Source organism: Rattus norvegicus, chromosome 11, assembly GCF_021556685.1.
Source record: "Rattus norvegicus strain SHRSP/BbbUtx chromosome 11, alternate assembly SHRSP_T2T, whole genome shotgun sequence".
NCBI lineage: Eukaryota > Metazoa > Chordata > Mammalia > Rodentia > Muridae > Rattus > Rattus norvegicus.
The window spans coordinates 64182463-64199877 of NC_141544.1; the positions used below are offsets into that span (position 1 = coordinate 64182463).

Below are 17415 nucleotides of genomic sequence, written 5' to 3' on the forward strand. Positions count from 1 at the left end.
GTAAAGAAATGGACAATTTCTGTAATCCCTGCTAGATGCAGAGGGGACTCGTTTGCCTTTATTCTTCAGTGTTTTTTAATCAAAACACTCTGGGTCATGAGGAAATGCTAGGTTTGTGATAGGAAGGTGACAAAATCAGACTTGCACGTTCCTTTTTAAAAGATATTTCCATTCTTAGTGTAGCTGACATTTGTAATGTCAGCTGAAGGTTGGGGCCTGGCCAAAAATGCCTGTGAAATAGTTGTGGTTTAGGCTCCAACTATAAAAAGACAGGGAGGGAATATTAGTGGAAGAGGTTTGTTTATTACTACTTAGCGTTATCACTTCATACATGCAAACACATACATGTGTCCCAGTGGTATCTGTATCCATATGAGGATATTTTATTCTAGTGAATTATTTAGCTAGAGATTAGTCATGTGTTTTCTAGTTCTGATTTGTGGTAAACACCAGCAAAAGGACAAACTTTAGTTAAATTATCAAGGATTTGAACCTGAATTCATTTCATCACATGGAAATCAGAGTTTGGAGTTTGTATTTCACTTCCCCTATTAACATGTAGCATGTATATAAAAGAGTAAATTGAAGAAAACAAAAGTCTAATTCTTACAAAAACTTTTCTGACAGGAAGAATCTTCTAAAGCATGTCAGTGTCACAAGGAGAGATTGGAACACACTATTGTTCAGCCAGTGGGGGGTTTAAGCAAGGTCTCAGGGACTGGGAGACACCAGAACTCTTAGATTGCAGGGTAGATTTGTTTCGGCTATTAGAGACTGTCCTGGCCCTTAGAGTTTTTGTCTCTTTTAAATCAGAAACATCATTGGAAATGAGTAATTCAAAACTTGCTCTTTCCTGGTCCCCATTGATCTTTGACTCAGGTGTGAAGACATGAGTTTTCTGTATTCAGGAGGATGCTTCCTTTTGGAGCAGTGGGCTCTGTTTTTGCTCTTGAGCTGTGTAAATGGAGAGCCTTTGCATCGTGTATTATACCATGCCCAGCCGTTTTCATTCTTTTTCATTTGAGTATAATTGTTCCCTAGCAAATAATTGCAGTCCAGAATGACTTTTATTGAGCTTGATTGAATTAGGGGTATGTATGAGAATAAGTTGGTTAGCTTAATCTATTAGCCAGAGAATTGATGAAAACATCAGAAAAGCAGTCTTTCATGGGGAATAAATATGCTTCTGTGTTTGTGGGCACATAGTTACTTTGGGGTCCCTTCTGCACTTAGTTGTAGTGACACTGGGGGACATACATAGTTTTGGCATAGAAGGGGATGTTTCAATAATGTGCCTTGAATACTATGCCTGACATTAGCACTAACTGGAGGTCTGGTAAGAAGTGACATCCCACCTCTTCTGGTTTCACAAGTTTTTTAAAACACAGGTCCCTTAGTTCCCAGGAGTTGGGCTGTGCCAGAAAGCCATTTAGTCCAAGATATTTCATCAGTTGCTTAGGTTATCCTTAGGATAGGTTTTTCAGATGCCAAGTCATTCGCTCAGCTTGTGGTAAGAGGTCAATAATATCTATTTATTAGATGGCTTTTTCATATGTCATGATGAAGTTTCTCAGAGCGTATCTGTGTTAAGGTGTATTAGCTCAGGGTTGGCCAGTAGCTGGTAGCAGGATTCTGGGTGGGGAGCAGAGATCATGAAAATGGAAGGGATGCCTGTTGAGTCAGTGCGACCTGGCCATGGGGAGTGAGAATTCTGAGGTTCTTTGGGGTGAGTAGGAATGAGAGGAAGCCTGAGTTGGACCCAGAAAACACAGGTAGATACTTGTTTGCTTAGACAATAATCTGCTTAGGCTTTGATATATTCAAAGATACATTCAAGAAACCATTGTGTTTGCTTACATGAGTGCTGTTTCCAGAGTGTCTGTGTGTCTATGTGTCAGCGTGTATGTCCGTGAACACTTTATGTGTGTCTGTTCTCCCCTTCCAACATGTGGGTTCTAGGGAATGGAACTGTGGTCCTCTGGCTTGGTACTTTATGTGCTGAGCTATTTTTGTTGACCATAGAGGTTTTTTTTTAAAGTATTTTAAAATAAAAAAAATACTTTATGAAAATAAAGATTTCTATACCATTGATTTTGTCAATTTTGGTTACTATATGTTTCTTCAATAAACACACGTTTATTTCTATATATTCTTTGTACTTAGCTTAAAAATAACTGGTTTTCTCATTCACGGCACTCCCCAGTTGCTTGTAGTCTTTTGTCTATAGAGTTGGGACCCTGTGAGCTGTTCCCTATCTACAACAGCGTGTACGTGCATCAGCGTTCAGATCTCATTTAGGCAGCCATGTTGGTGAGACTTATGGGTGTGGCCTCTCTGATATACTCTCACAACCAACTTCTTTTCCTCTGTCTCTTACAATCTTCCCACTCTCTCTTCCTCCATGAACCTTGAGCCTTAGGTGTGGGATTGCATTGTAGATGTAGTAGTGGAGACTGAATATCGCAAAGTCAGTTGTTTTCTGCCTTTTGATCAGTTGTGTTTTTCTGTAATGGTCTTTTTCACAAAGAGAAGTGTCTTTGATGCAGGGTGTGAATTTCATCTATTTGTGGGTATGAGTTAAAAATATTTAGAATGTAGCTAGGAATTATGGCCACAATCTCCATGGGTCAACCCCTGAGACCAGTTTATGTGTGTACACTATAGCTGTTTTCAAATACACCAGAAGAGGGCATCAGACCCCATTACAGATGGTTGTAAGCCACCATGTGGTTGCTGGGAATTGAACTCAGGACCTCTGGAAGAGCAGACAGTGCTCTTAACTACTGAGCCATTTCTCCAGCCCCCTGAGACCAGTTTATATACCACTACTTACATTATACAGACTGAGCAGGATGTATTTATGCATTTAGGAATCTCCGCCGTGTGTGTGAGTGAGTGTGTGTGTGTGTGTGTGTGTGTGTGTGTGTGTGTGTGTGTGTAAAACAGTAGTTAAAGAAAAAGAAGCCATGCATTTGAGAATAGAGCAAGGGGTAGCAAATGGGAGAAGGAATGATATATTAAAAATATTATTAAAAAATAACCGATTTTTAAAAATTTTAGCCACATGCTTATTTTCAAATATCTGAAGATGACTCAGTAGTTCCTGGTGTGAAATAACATGAGATCATTTAATTAATATTTATTATTTTCTCTGCTATTATGTTGGGAAGACCTGGGTGACAACTGAATCATCTATCCTGACAGAAGGGCTTCATTGAATTATAACACGTTTTTGACATTTAGCTGAAGAGAGGCAGTTTCCATAGCCATGTGAACTGATTAGGAAAAAAGCAAAAAAAAAAAAAAAAAAAAAAAGTTTAGTCAGGTCACAAAATAACCAATTATTGATGGAGCTGTAAGGCAGTAATAGTCAATAACGATAGTTTTTTTTTTTTTTTTTTTTAACTTGAGTAAGGATTTGTTACCATTGAAGCAAGCTAAAAACTGTCTCAAAAGGAAACTCAAATATTTCTGATTCTTAAAAACATTGTGTTTCAGAATATGCCTATACTTTTGTTTTAATTTCATATGGCTCATTTGACTTCATGTACATTTCATTGGTGACTTTGATTGACTTTCATTTTCTTAGCTCTTTATAGTTAGGAAAAAATTAGTTTTTTTTTTTTTTTTTGGTTGTTGTTTTTGTTTGGCCCAGTTTTTTCTGTGCCCCGTTGGCCCTAACTGTTTTCTCTTTGTTCATTTATATTGCATTGTTTTATTCATTACTTTTAAATCAGTGAAAGTACTTTAAAGAGAGTAATGCAAAAGCCTAGTTTATCTAGCTGAGTTGGGCCATTTAAAGTAACTTGAATTTAGTGTAGGTGTCAGAGTCACCATTTCCTACCTCAGCAGACTGTCTGTAAATCTCTATTTCATTTTAGTGAAATGTGGGGAATTGACTGCCTGTAATTCAGAGTTTAGACAATTTTACTCTGCATCAAGTAATTGCAGCGACTGTCTTTTTAATATTAAAATCAATGATAAACACTTTGGGCCACATTCTCTAAAGAGCATTGGTTAGTTAGCAAGGTGATATTAGGCCTTTTCTCTGGGATTATTTGGCCAAGGGAGATATGTGGGCTTTGTTGGAAAGGCCTCTCTGTCTCTCCTTTTAACCACTTCACCATGTGTCTTTCACAGAATCCTGCTGCATCACAGAAGCTGGAAGTTCTGATGTTCCACTGAAATCACAATGGGAAGTCTTGACTTGACTGGTAAGAGCTGCTCTGGACATGCATCTTACTTTCTTACCTGGAAGCAGTGAGGCAGTCAAGAACCATGTGCTATCAGAGCTGGTCTCAGCCCTTTCTCATCCGATGGATTCACCTTTCATGTTGATCGGGGAAGTGTGACCCTTGTACAGTTTTTCATGTCAGTGTTTTTGTGTGTAACATTTTAATCTTCATCAAGTAAGTTAAATCTTCTTACAGAATAATGAATTTAAATTGTTGAAAATCTCTTATTTTAGCACGTGAAATTGGTTTAAGACAATCTGTTGAAGTCCGACATAGTTAGAAATTACACACCTAAGATATCTAAGTGGTTAATCTCCCTGGAAGCAACTTTCCATACAGGGTTAACCTTAGGTAAAAGATGAATCAGCAGCCATTATTACCTGAGAAGAAAATGATGTACAAATGTGTGGCTGCAGCATGAAGGAAACCATTTAAAATATGAAAATCACATAATGAAGAAAAGGTTGGGATAACAAAATATGTACACAGAAACTCTATCAGTCTTTGAAACAATAGGTCCTTGTTCAAGTTTTTTTTTTTTTTTTTTTTTTCCCCCCCCGGAGCTGGGGACCGAACCCAGGGCCTTGGGCTCGCTAGGCAAGCGCTCTTCCGCTGAGCTAAATCCCCAGCCCCCTTTGTTCAAGTTTTTTATAAACTGTTGCTTTAGAAAAAAATTGCTTATCAGCTCTAATATACGGCAATAATATTTTAAAGTTGGTATCAGTAACAATGACCTGTGGAGTTTCCCCATCTGAGTATGCAAGGTGCGATTAGTGAAACATAAATACTGTGCTTTATGGACGATTTAAGATGGTAGAAATTAGTGTGAATTAACATGAGAAAATATATTAAATAGTCTGATTACAGTTCTTAAGAAAGAAACCTCTTTAACTTTCCAGTTAAATTAATGTGTCTAGAATAACTGCATCTCTTTTTTCTGTTTGAAGAAGTATATTATTGGATGATACTCTTATCATTTCTAACCTTCTTTAAATGTCATTGTCTAGGATTGAACTCCTAGTAAAACATATAATTTGGTTTAATATATATTTACTATAAGATCATTTAAGCACTAACAAAGTCTCACTGTGAATAAGAACAGGTTTTTGTTACTGTTTTTACATCATACTATAGCATCTTTTAAGGCTGCATTTATTAGCAGCACAAATTTTGGCTATAAGACCAATCTGAATAGAATTATGCTTTTGCTGAGTCAGCAGAATAGAGTATGAGATATTCAAGAATTCATTAGAAAATATCCTGTATGTTCTTAATTGCTAAACCAGAGACTATAGGGAGGTCTAAAGAGAATTAGATTTGTGGTAGCATTCTGAATCTATTACATATGAATACATCTGTAGAAAATAAGGCAGGGTACTTTATTTTACCTGTTTAAAACACAGTCATAAACAGGCTATTACATAACAGTTTTGACTAGGTAGCCATGTGACCTGTGATTTCTGAGTAATAAACTAATTATTGCAATAAAATATGATACATTGACTCCAAAAAGGATTAGTAGACAGAAATTCAAGTTGTCGATAATATGAAATTTTAATTGAATTTGTTCTTCTAGTTTATATTAATATTTATATTTATATGCAATCATCTTAAATACAGTAATAAACAGTAAAGATGGCATACAAAATCAAAAGTGATCTAGCAATTAACAAATGAGTGCCAGGGCCTATTGAAGCTGAGACACAGTCTAGGCAAAGTTACATTTCATCATTAAGTGTTTTAGTGCTCTGTTGCTGTGAAGAGAAGCCATGACCTCGGCAACTCTCATAAAAGAAAGCAGTTAATTGGGGCTGGCTTACACTTTCAGAGGTTTAGTCCTTTCTCATGACAGAGAGCATGGTTGGCACACAGGTAGACATGGTACTGAAGAAGTGGTTAATTGAGAGTTCTGTATCTGGATCCCCAGGCAGCAGAAAGAGTGAGTGATGGTGGGCTTGGCATTCATGGGCTTCTGAAGCATCAAAGCCCATCCCCAATAACACAGCTCAAGAAAGCCACACCTCCTAATCCTTTCAAATATTGTCACTCCCTAAGCAATCAAATACGTGAGCCTATGAGGGCCATTCTCGTTTCCACATTTCCATGCATGTTACAGTCAGAATCATTTTCCTTTTTATTTATGCTTCTATATCTGGTCATGCGCTTCATTCAGAGAACAAAGCTGAAGGAGCATTACCTCGTGCAACAAAAGGACAGTAATTGTAGACCCATAGCTTAAAATGGCTGTGTGGAGGGATAGATGCCACTCTCTCTCCTATTTCATTGACAGGTTCAAAAGTAATTTTACAGGTGAAGAATACAAACTGGAGGAAGCTGTTTTCTATACTAAAGAGTAAGAAACAAAAAGTTTCTAAGTTATTTAATACATAAATAGGAGATGTGGTTAATTATGGTCAAAATTACAAAAACAGCTCTGGGACCTTTGAAATAGGAGACATGAAATTACTGAATGTGTTTTTATACTGTGAATGATTGAATATGAAAATGAGGTTCCTATAAGTGAATATTTCAAATCTAAGAACTTGAAAAACAGAGAACCAGAATAAATGTAATGAAGGAATTATATCACTATAAAAGTGAATCCCTTGTATATCCCCTGCTATCAAGGAATGGCAAAGGATATTTAAAAGTTGGTTGAAGAACAAGAGAATTATGTTTCTTAGATTATATGTTTCTGTTTACTCTCTTGTCAAGCTAATTCACATTTCTTTTCAAGGTAGCATTCTTTTACTTTGTAAAACAGTTGAGAATCCAAACAGCCCATTGCCATATATTCAAGGTTGAGATAAACAGAAAAGAAATTAAATTGTGTATGTGAAGTAATGCAGCTCTCCACCTGCATTTTCTCCCTGTTCTCCTCCTTCCCCTCTTTCCTGAAGACAGCTGTGTTACTTGTTTTTCTTATCACTGTAGCAAAGTATTGTCTAGAAGCTGATTAAGGATAAATGGTTTGTTCGGCTCATATTAAAGTCTACAGTCCATCATGGTAGGGAAAGAAGGCATCTGGGCTCCCCTGGTCACTTCGTCTCACTGGACCAGGTTACAGAGAGGGCGGGGAGAGAACCACAGTTAGGCTGTGTCCCATAAGGACTCCCTAGCCTCTGGAAGCAACACTGTAGCTGGGAGCTCACATTTAGGACCCGGACCTTGAGAGGTTTTGCATCCAAACTAAAGGAATAGTTAAATAGCAGTTGTGGGAAGTCTTTTGAGTATCAGCCCCAATGCCATTCACTGAGTGTGTACTGCTGTGCTTACTGATGGCTTTCTGTGGTTTTCTGTTCAGTACATCAAGTGGATTGGCACTTGGGCTTGGTAGTGTGTCTTACAATTGCTTGTCAGATATTGATGTAACACCACTTTGTTGTTGTTGGTTGGTTTTCCTTATATGCTTGTGTATATATTCTGTGTCCTTAGAATAATTTCAGTCTCTGTTGATTTGACATCTGTCTGAAATTAAATATAAACAGAAAGCAATAAATGTTGAGTTAAATGCTTTCCGTGCAAAAATAACTTTAATTTGAAAATTTATCAGTTCATTTCTGTATTTAAAAACTACAGGATAAACTGAGTCATGATCTTATTCTTGTAGATGTTAAATTGGTTAAGAAGCATTTAAAAAGTTTTTTGTTTAATTTTGATTTCAATTTCCGCTAAAAGCTATTTATTTCTGAAATGATTCAAACTTGAAAACAGAAGAGAGGTGGAAGAACAATGGGCTTGGATTGGGCTTTCTTTAGCAAGTCTTCTGGAAAGCATTCCCCATTGATCTTACTTCTCGCCCGGCTTCCAGGTTCTACAGCCTTTCAGTGCCACACTGGGGAAGCCTTTATCTGGTGGCTCCTAACTATAGTAAGATGAAAATTCTAATATTTCTATCTCAGAATTCATTTGCATTTCAATATAAAAACTGGACTATGTTAACTGAGCACTCTATATTCTCGTATCAATTTTGTATATGTGACTATACACATGAAGTTCTTATGTAGGAACTCTTCAAGTAGTTAAGAGGCTTAAACTTAGGAAGTCTGTGCCTGCAGTCCAGAAGTTGCTCTAGAAACATTTGGCAAATTAGTGGCATCCAAATTCACATTCTGTTTAATACTGCATGCCATTAAGTTTGGTGTATTTGGTTTGGTATTAAATAACACCTCCAAGTTAGTTATTTTATACTTGCTTATTTTCTTTTTTGCTGAATTCAGGAAGGAGGAGTATTCTTTAAAGTTTTTTTTTGTATGCCTTTAAGTATGCTGTTAGGGCTATAATCATTAAATGTTATTGGCTCTGAAAACTTAAAATGAATGGCTCATTTTTCATGAACAAGGAATGAATAAGTGTTTGCTAAGCTATGTTGGCCTTCTAACAGATTATTCTGTGACTTCTCTGTGGCCTGACAGGTGGAACATGTGGTAGCTGCAATGTTAATATATGTAAGTTAGTTTACTTTGGGTCGGATGCCAGAAAGGTCATCCAGAGTCGGCATTTTATTTTTAGGCTGTTTTCAATGCGATCTATAAAGATGATTGTTAAAAGTATTGACTTTATATTGACTTCTGTAACTCACTGAGTTTAACTTGCAGTTGTAGCTCTCCATCTATATCACTATCTTTAAAGGCAGGTGAAGTATTCAGCTACCTAACTGCTCTTTAACACTGAGGTGGTGCCCCCTCACGAGAGGAATGTTTTCACTTCAAGTCATGTCTTAGTCCCAGACAGTGTTACAGACACGTGGAAGCAAACACGATTTTTTGAGAGCCAGCTGTATGTAGAGGAACTGGCCTCTCTTTAGAGCTCTGGTACTATTATGTCGTGAGCAATCCTTATAAATTTGCTACCCTAACTGCAATGAAGAATTATCAAATAAAAGAGACAGTAAAACTTGTACTGTGGAAGAAGTCTGTGCTGAGTTAGATATGTTCCTCTGTGCAGCTAGGTATCACTGTATGGACATGTATGTGATGCTCTGACAATGCTGTCCATACCGTTTTTGAATACCAACTCTGCTTTCAGCATCACTGGTGTTACAGCTCATCAAGTAGATATACTGTAGAGGATCAATAGAGAAAGGTTTAGGACCAGCCATCACTGTCAACCCCAATAATGCCAGAGCTCTTTCTATAGCAATTACTTTATTGACCAGTTGAAGAGAAGTACACAGGAGGTTCTTTCAGTTTATTTGCTAGGGTGAACATTTAAATTGACCATAAGGTTTACAGGTCTGATAGTTTAGTTTTTGCTGCGAGGGCAATGTTTTTTTGTATTTTTCCATTAACTTAAAAAATAATAGGTATCCAAATGGCGTTCTATAAGTTTGGTTGGTTTCGTCCCCTTCCTTTCCTGCTTTGACCCAGTGTCCACCTACCAACTTAGCTCTATGGGCTTCCCCCACTTCCTTTTGTCATGCCTCCTTTCTGCTGGTCACATGGGCCCATTTCTAGTTTCCTGGCTTTTCTCCAGTGTATGTACTACCACCCGGTTACCTGTGTTAGCAACACTGCATTTCTTTATCCACTTTGACACTGATTCACTGTTTAGAGACCATGAAATAGTATTTTCTAATAAGACTTATACTAGATCCTGTTGCTAGGAAAGATGATCCAGTCCTTTTTAAAATGAGTTTTAATTAATGATCAAAATCACATTTTTAACTGACTTTTTTTTTTCATGATAGAATATTTACTACATTTTCTACATTTGGGTCTCTATGTGCCTCTAAAATATGTTTTAGATCATTTCCTTTTAAATGCTTATATATAAATACCCTGGCTTGGGCCTGTACAGGTGGCCTAGTAGAGTGCTTATTGGGCAAGTGTAAGGACCCGAGTTTGTTGGATATACACTGGTAATTCCAGCCCTGAGGAGGCAGAGACAGTAATTCCTAATGTCCGCAGCCCAGCAACCTGGCCTAATCAGTGAAGCTTCAGGATGATGAGTGGCCCTGTGGCTCTTCACAAGAAGCAACACTGGAGATTGGCCTCTGGCCTCAACACATGCACATATGTGAGCAGAACTGCCTTTACATGGGCCCGCAGGAGTGGGAGCCACATGCACACAGTCTTCTCGCTTGCCAGCTGCATGATGCCCACTGTTGCTTTTGAGACTGATAATCAGCCTAGGCAGACAGTGATTTCTTATCGTTGTAGGAGTTGGACTTTTGCGTTTTGCTTCTGAGCTTTAGGGAAGTTGTCAGAAGAACCCCCACTAAACAAGCCCCTCTCAGCTGCTCAGTATTGAGACCTGACCTGAATCCCACTTAGAGATGTCAGAGAAGTGTTTACAGATGAACTTTATCATTTCAGTTTATAGTGGGTAATGTAGGCTCATATGTTGAAGGTGTGGTCCCTAGAAGGTTCTGGGTACTTTGGGACATAGGATCTAAGTGAAGGAAGTAGGTCACCAAGGGGTCTATATCCTAACCCCAGCTTTATTTATTTATTTATTTTTCTGTCCTTCCTGCCTTCCCTGAGGTAAGCAGATTTTAAGACTGTCACTGCTTCAGGTGACCTCAGAAACCCTAGGTCTAGAGTCAGTGCTTCCTCTTGAACTGTTTTTCTTAGGTCCTTGTCATGGTAAAAGGTCTGACTAACAAAAGAAAATGGAGAAAAGCTTAGAAAGTTAACATAGATGCCTTGTGTCAGTTGGATAGGATATTGGGTGAATCTAAAAGGGAAAACATCAGAAGCAAGAGGACCTTAAGAATGTCAGGGTAAGTTTATGGGTTTTTTTTCCTCCTCTAAAGCTAGATAAACCACGGATCAGTTTTGAGCAAATGGAATTGATGGAAGTGGCTAGAAAGGAAAAGAAAATAAGGACTGGAAATATTGGTTTTAGGAGACTTTAGTGTTGTCTTTGTTAAGAAATTTGTTCTAACAGTTGTAAATTACACTGTCAGATTATGAAGCTCATAGTGTGGATAGAAGTTGAGATATTCAAACCAAGTAAGCCTTTTTCCAAAAATCCATGGGTTAGACTTTAATGAGTACTTGGTGGTGGAGGGGGTGTTTTGTAGTTTCTGGGATCAACCCTAGGGCTTTGCATACTGTTACTCAACACTATCACTGAGCACATCCAGCCTGACATTTAGCTTTAAGGCATTCTTAATGAAGGTGTTCTGAAACATCAAATGGTGTTACTAGTTAGTTCTATCTCTCTTCCTCCTTCCTTCTCTCTAATTGTGAGTGCCCCTCACCGGCCACCTTATATATGTAAGTGTATTTCGTTATTGAAAAGTTAACCTTAACCTTTTCTCAACTGCGAATTCCAGGCCTAACCTATAGAGCTTGGCTAGAGACAGAACTTTTTCTGAGGGTGTAGAAGGATGATAAAGAAAAAAGAAATATTGAAAGGCAAAAAATACGTCAGATACATTTAAAAAAAAAGTAGATGTGATTGTTCAGATAGCTGCTAATGGCTAATATTCTGTGAAACTGTGATAGCAGCAGAATCTGGTATAGAAGGAGGAGAGGTGGTGTTCTGCACAGATTGCATTGGAAGTGGAGAGAAGATGGCCGTGAGGCTGTGTTTAGGACATAAGTTTAATTTCGTTCTTGCTGTTGTTTTGAGACCAAGTCTTTCTGTGTAACCCAGTCTGGCCTTGAGCTCTTGGTTCACCTGCATGAGCCTCCTGAGTGCTGGGGCTGTAGGTGTGTGCCTGTTAGGTGTAATTCTAAGTTTGAGATGAGCTTGGGAGAGATTCCAAATGAACCTAAGGTGTAAGGGAAAGTTAAGGCTGAAGCTTTGAGAACTGTAAAAGCGGATACTATGTCTATATACAGAATGGCAAGACCTATTTGTTTATAAAGGAAAGCAAAACAAAGTTAGCTACTGCAGGAAACAGTGTGGCTAGGAAAGGCAGTTTAACTGAGTAGTGATGATTACTGAGAGCAATAGAAGCGCTAAAGTGTTTAAGCTAGCAATCTGGATAAATAAGTTTGGAGAAAAGTTTTCAACAACTAGTGTCGTTGAGTGACAGTCTTCATAAAGTAAGCTATAAGTGCTCAGACGTTCACTCTCAGGGAAACCAGAACACATCTTCTATAAAGGTGATTTAAATATCTTTTTCTTGGAATTTGCCTTCGACTGTTTGAAATCAAGGTTTATCCAGGTGCTAATATCATTTCCTCACATGCACTGAAGTGGATTTCTTTAAAAGGTCGTGGTGACTATACTTCCTAAATACTCCCCCAGGACTTACATTGCTGTAACTGGCTTCTTGAGGAAGTGAGTAATGAGCCCTCTGTTATGCCAGCTTCTCTCTTACATCAAGTACACTAACACTTACATAAAGTCTACTCATCATAAAAGGCTTTTTTGGAAATTCTTCACCTGTATGTGCAATTTCTGGGCTTTGAAGCAAATAAGGAGTCACTTGTTTTGATCTTCAGACTGTGGTAAGAACATAAAAGATGCATTCCAGTTAGTAAGAGTTAGTAAGGATGAAAACTGCAACTTTCATTTGCACTTTATGTGCAGTGTTTTCTGTGTACATATGGATGTGTGTTTGTATATTATGATTGCTATGTTTTTTTAACTATATAATTGTTGCTCTTACTTGAGCCAACATCTTTCTGTGTAGTCCTGGATGACCTGGAATGCCCTATGTAGACCAGGCTGGACTTGAACTCAGGGAGATCTGCCTGGCTATGCAGAACACTAGAATTAGTCATCTGTTACCGTACCTGACTGTATATTTTTATGCTTATAATTTTTCATTTTAGTTTCTACTGTGACCTTTTATTTATAAATATTAATTTTTCTTACTTAATATATTAAAGAACTGAAAAGCCCAGGAAACTTAAGTTTGTTGTTTGAGATTTGTACTATTTAAGATACAAACTGAGATTTAAGTCTAGTCGATTTGACTTTTAAAGACTGCGATTTCTATATACCCATGCAATGTAATGATGTGCTTGGCAACATAAACTGGGCATTTTTCCATCTTTGCCAGCATCGCTTGCCCCAGAGGGGAAGCACACTGCCTCCGTGTTACCTTCTGTCACCTCTGTCAGCTTGGGGAATGTCCTGACCCTTTGTCACACTGGCATTTGTTATTGCAGACTAAGTCAGCCAGTTGCTTTATGCTCTTACCTATATTATTACTGTTGTTGTTGCTCTTGTTACCATGGTGTTTTATAAGAGAAAGACTTGCTATGCAGCCTAGCAAAGGCTTACATTTGAAATCTTCCTGGCTGTGCTTCCTAAATGTTGGACAAGCATGTGTGCATCACTGTGGCAAGCTAAGAGATGAACGAATATCTGCAAACCACTGAAGTTGTGATGACTACCACAACAGTGGAACTGAATCCCAGCCATCCTACAAGACTCTTCAGTGCCTCTTTTTATTCCCATTGTTTGAGATGCAGGAAGCCAGGCATAGAAAGTGCATCTGCCCCAGTTTACTCTGCGGATTGGGAACAGAGCAGGGATTCAGGTTCTACCAATTTGGTTTCTAGGCTCCTAATCACATCACACTGCCTGTAGATCATCCTTACATGTTAATATGTCCATTTACATCCAGTGAGCGGGGAATGAGTATTTTAACATAAGTGTGTACACACAGATCTGATACACTGGCTTTAGAGAGAAACAGAAATGATATTCTAGAAATGCATTGGTTCCTCACGGCACAGTAATAGAACTCAAAGGATCATTTTACTGTAACAAAGAAGTTCTTTATCAGAGTTGAAGGGTGAATCACTGTCTAGTGACTGTCTTACTTGGCATCCTCAAATGTTCCTGCAATTTTGCTTATTACGATTAATAGAAAAATGTTCACCTGTATGTGACATTTATAGCACCACCAATCTTTATACTCTGGGCTTCAAAATAATAGGATTAACTATTTTAGAATTCATAGTTATGAAATTCAAAAACATTTTAACATGGGGACTGACTAGAATTCTTTGCTCTTACCAAACAAAATGCATAAAAGTACAAGGATCAGAAAACCTCTCTTTTTTTAAAACCAAGTATCAGGTTGTGGGCCATTTCAGTCAAGTTTTTTTTTTCCTCTTCTTTCCTTTTCTGTATTGTATTTATTCCACAAACCATATATTAAAAGTTGATCAAGAGTCTTCTCTCAGTATTTAAAAGATGAAAAGCTTCTATCCTGTAGTTTGAAAAATAGTCTCAAGCATTACCCAAGACAGAGTTAGGAAAAGCGTGGAGTTAGTAAAACCTAGCCAGTCACTAGAGGGCAGAGAAGTACTATACTTTTGCCCTGTTTGAAATTTTCTGTTTTAGATCTTGCTGAACAGGATAGAAACATAAATTGGTACACTTCTGAATAGAAGTTACTTTTTATTTTTAAAATTTTTTAAAAAGATTCATTTCCTGTATATGAGTATGCTGTAACTGTCCTCAGACACACCAGAAGAGAGCATCAGAGCCCATTACAGATGACTAGGAGTTACCTTGTGGTTGCTGGGAATTGAATTCAGGGCCTCTAGAAGATCAGTCAGTGCTCTTACCCACTGAGCCATCTCTCCAGCCCTATTTATTGTTTTCTTAGATTGTCTTGTAAAATCCAAAAATGTGCTTCACATTTGTGCTGATAGAACTTTTCTGGTGATAGCAATGGCTACTTCTCAAAGGGTATGGTTTTTTTAAAGGAGTGTAAATATTGCTTAGGAGGAAATACTGATGTGTAAAAGAGTGTGATCATTTGCACATGACATAGCCGGAAATAGTACCTCAGCGTACATGGTTGGGTGCAACTTTGGGACGTTTCAGCACTTTAGCACTGCCTGCCTCAGAATTTACTGAATTTGGTCGGCTGAAAGAGGTTGGGTCATTAAGACCTTGAAATTTCAAAACCGTAAAGGCAAATGAATGAATTCTAGCTTTTTCAAAAATCTGTATTTGATCTGGTTACTTAATCAATTTTGTTCCAGTTCTAAATTTTGTATCATCCTGATGTACTTTTATTCTGTTTTTTTATGATACATTTCAAAATGTTCTTAGTAACTTACTTTGTTCATTGTCCTATAAGATAGAAAAAAAATTACCACAAATTGGGTAGAATTTGAATTTTGTTTAATAAAAATTTTATTGATATATATGCATTTTAAATAGGAACAACACAGGATATCAGGAAAATACTTGATTTTGGAATCAGATTTGGTGCTCTAGTTATTCATTTGTTTGTGACCTTGGGCAACTCACATTATCTCGCTGGCCTTCACATTCAGTATTGGAAGAACAATATTTCCTGTTTGAGGCTAGATTGTTTTGACGATTGTGTGTGGAACTGGTGAAGGTGAATGTTAGTGGGTAAAGGTAAATATTCAGGGAAACCTCAAGTTACTTCTGAACAGTTGTATGTATGACCAATTTAACATCACTAGGGCATTCTTGCTTTGTAAGTAGTACCACAAATATGGACTCCAAACCAAAACCCAAGTTACAATTGCAGACTTCTCTGTCTCTGACTTTCTTTGGCTGCTTAATCCCTGCAACTCTAACTTTCAGTCTGTTTCTATCCTCTGGTAATCTTCATGCTTCCTCCCTCTGTGTTTCTCCTGACTGTCTCTGGTCTTTCTCTGTTTTTCTTATCCCAGGCACCCTCAGGAAGACCCTAAGCCTCTAGCAGATGATATCATCTCCAGCATGTTATAGATGTGGAGGATCCCTTGGGATATTGAGAAATACCAGAGGCGAATTGTTCCACTGTAGTAAGTCGATCAGCATTTATATAGTGACTACTATTTAGAGTACAGTTGGTGATACCTTGCACAGAAAAAAGTTAGAGTACAGTGCAAAAGACACAGTCTTGTCCTTTCTTCTTGGGGAGTCTTGTAGGTTGCCATCACATGCAATTGAAGGCATTTTTAAAGCTGACAAGTAATTATATAAATGCTGTGCTGTTCGTATGTTAAAGAGACGTATGGTTGATGCTATATAGAAACCTAGCAGGTATTAGCCAACTTTCTTACATGCGTTTAAAATGTGTGTTTGAAATTCAATTGGAAGGGCAACACGGAGAGTATGGGAGTGACTTCCGCGAGCTTTGGTCAGTGTGCTCTCGTGCCTCAGGGACTCACTCTCTATTGGGATGGCAGTCAGATGAGCTTGATAAATTTTGGCCTAGCAGAACTGGACTTTTTATTCACTTAGAGAAAGAAGTTAGGTCAAGGTGGTGTTTGTTACCACTTTTAGACTTTAGGATTTTGGCTAAACCGTGACAATGGTTCAGGATACAAAGGTAAAATAGTGAACTCTCAACTCACACATGTGTTTTATTTTCCTTCTGGACACTGTGTTTGCTGTTGTGTTTTAGCAGTGCTCTGTAGTACACGTGCCATGGTTTTCAGAGTTGGGTACATATTAACCCTAGTGCTGCCAGCTCTCATATACCAGGCGCCTGCTTAACAAGGCAGCATCTCAGATTCCTTGGAGAGAAACTGCAATTGAAAATACTTACCTCAAGTAGTTGTATGGATTTAATGAATGCATTTTTATTAAGTTCTGATGACACATTACTTGTAGATGCTTAAAAATAACTTTTAAATTGTTTTTGAACACGCCAAGTTATTTCTGACAGCTTTTTTTTTTTTTCCATTTTTACAGGGAGCTTTATTGAAATCCTCTTGATATTCCCACCTTCCTCTGCATAGAGTGCTTGGTACTTTGTGAAACATGGGGCTGGGGGCAGGGGTTCCATTTGTTTCCAGGCCCGTCCTGTCCTCCTGACCCTGGCTTCTTCCTCTAGTAAACCCTCTCCTCAGATTGCCTTCCGAAGACCCACACTTTGGCACACACCTGTAGATCCAGCTAGGGAAGGCGGAGGCAGGAAGGTTGCCTGGACTACACGTTCAGTCTGGGTAATTCATGGAGACATCGTTCCTAGGAAATTAAACAGAGAGGGCTGGAGCTGTTTAGCTAAGTGGTGGAGCACCCACAAAAGCCTTGGGGTCAACACCCAGTACCACTCTTGGTTCTACAGCAGCCTTTAATGCCACCAGAATGCTGCTCACTTGTTTGTGGGTGGGAGCCGGAGGCCGCAGTGAAGGCCTCCGAAGCAGCATCTCCCCGGGGGTGGGGGTGGGGGTGGGGGTGGGGTTGCCCATCACCAGTTTCAGTTCTAGAACAGTCTGACAGCTTTCTAAAAAATAGTTTTCCCCACAGTTTTTACCAAATGCTGATATATTATTTTATGTAAATA

General features: G+C 38.3%; 1 protein-coding gene across 39 annotated transcripts in view; it reads left to right on the top strand.

Annotated features, from left to right (window-relative positions):
* The window catches only part of Bbx (BBX high mobility group box domain containing), a 247692-nt gene that overhangs the window by 95136 nt on the left and 135141 nt on the right, over positions 1–17415 (top strand). For 20 of the 39 annotated variants that reach the window (XM_087576277.1, XM_087576291.1, XM_087576284.1 and 17 more), the window contains 1 exon segment: positions 4141–4214. The gene's annotated coding sequence lies outside the window, so the exon portion shown is untranslated. 39 annotated transcript variants of the gene reach the window in all.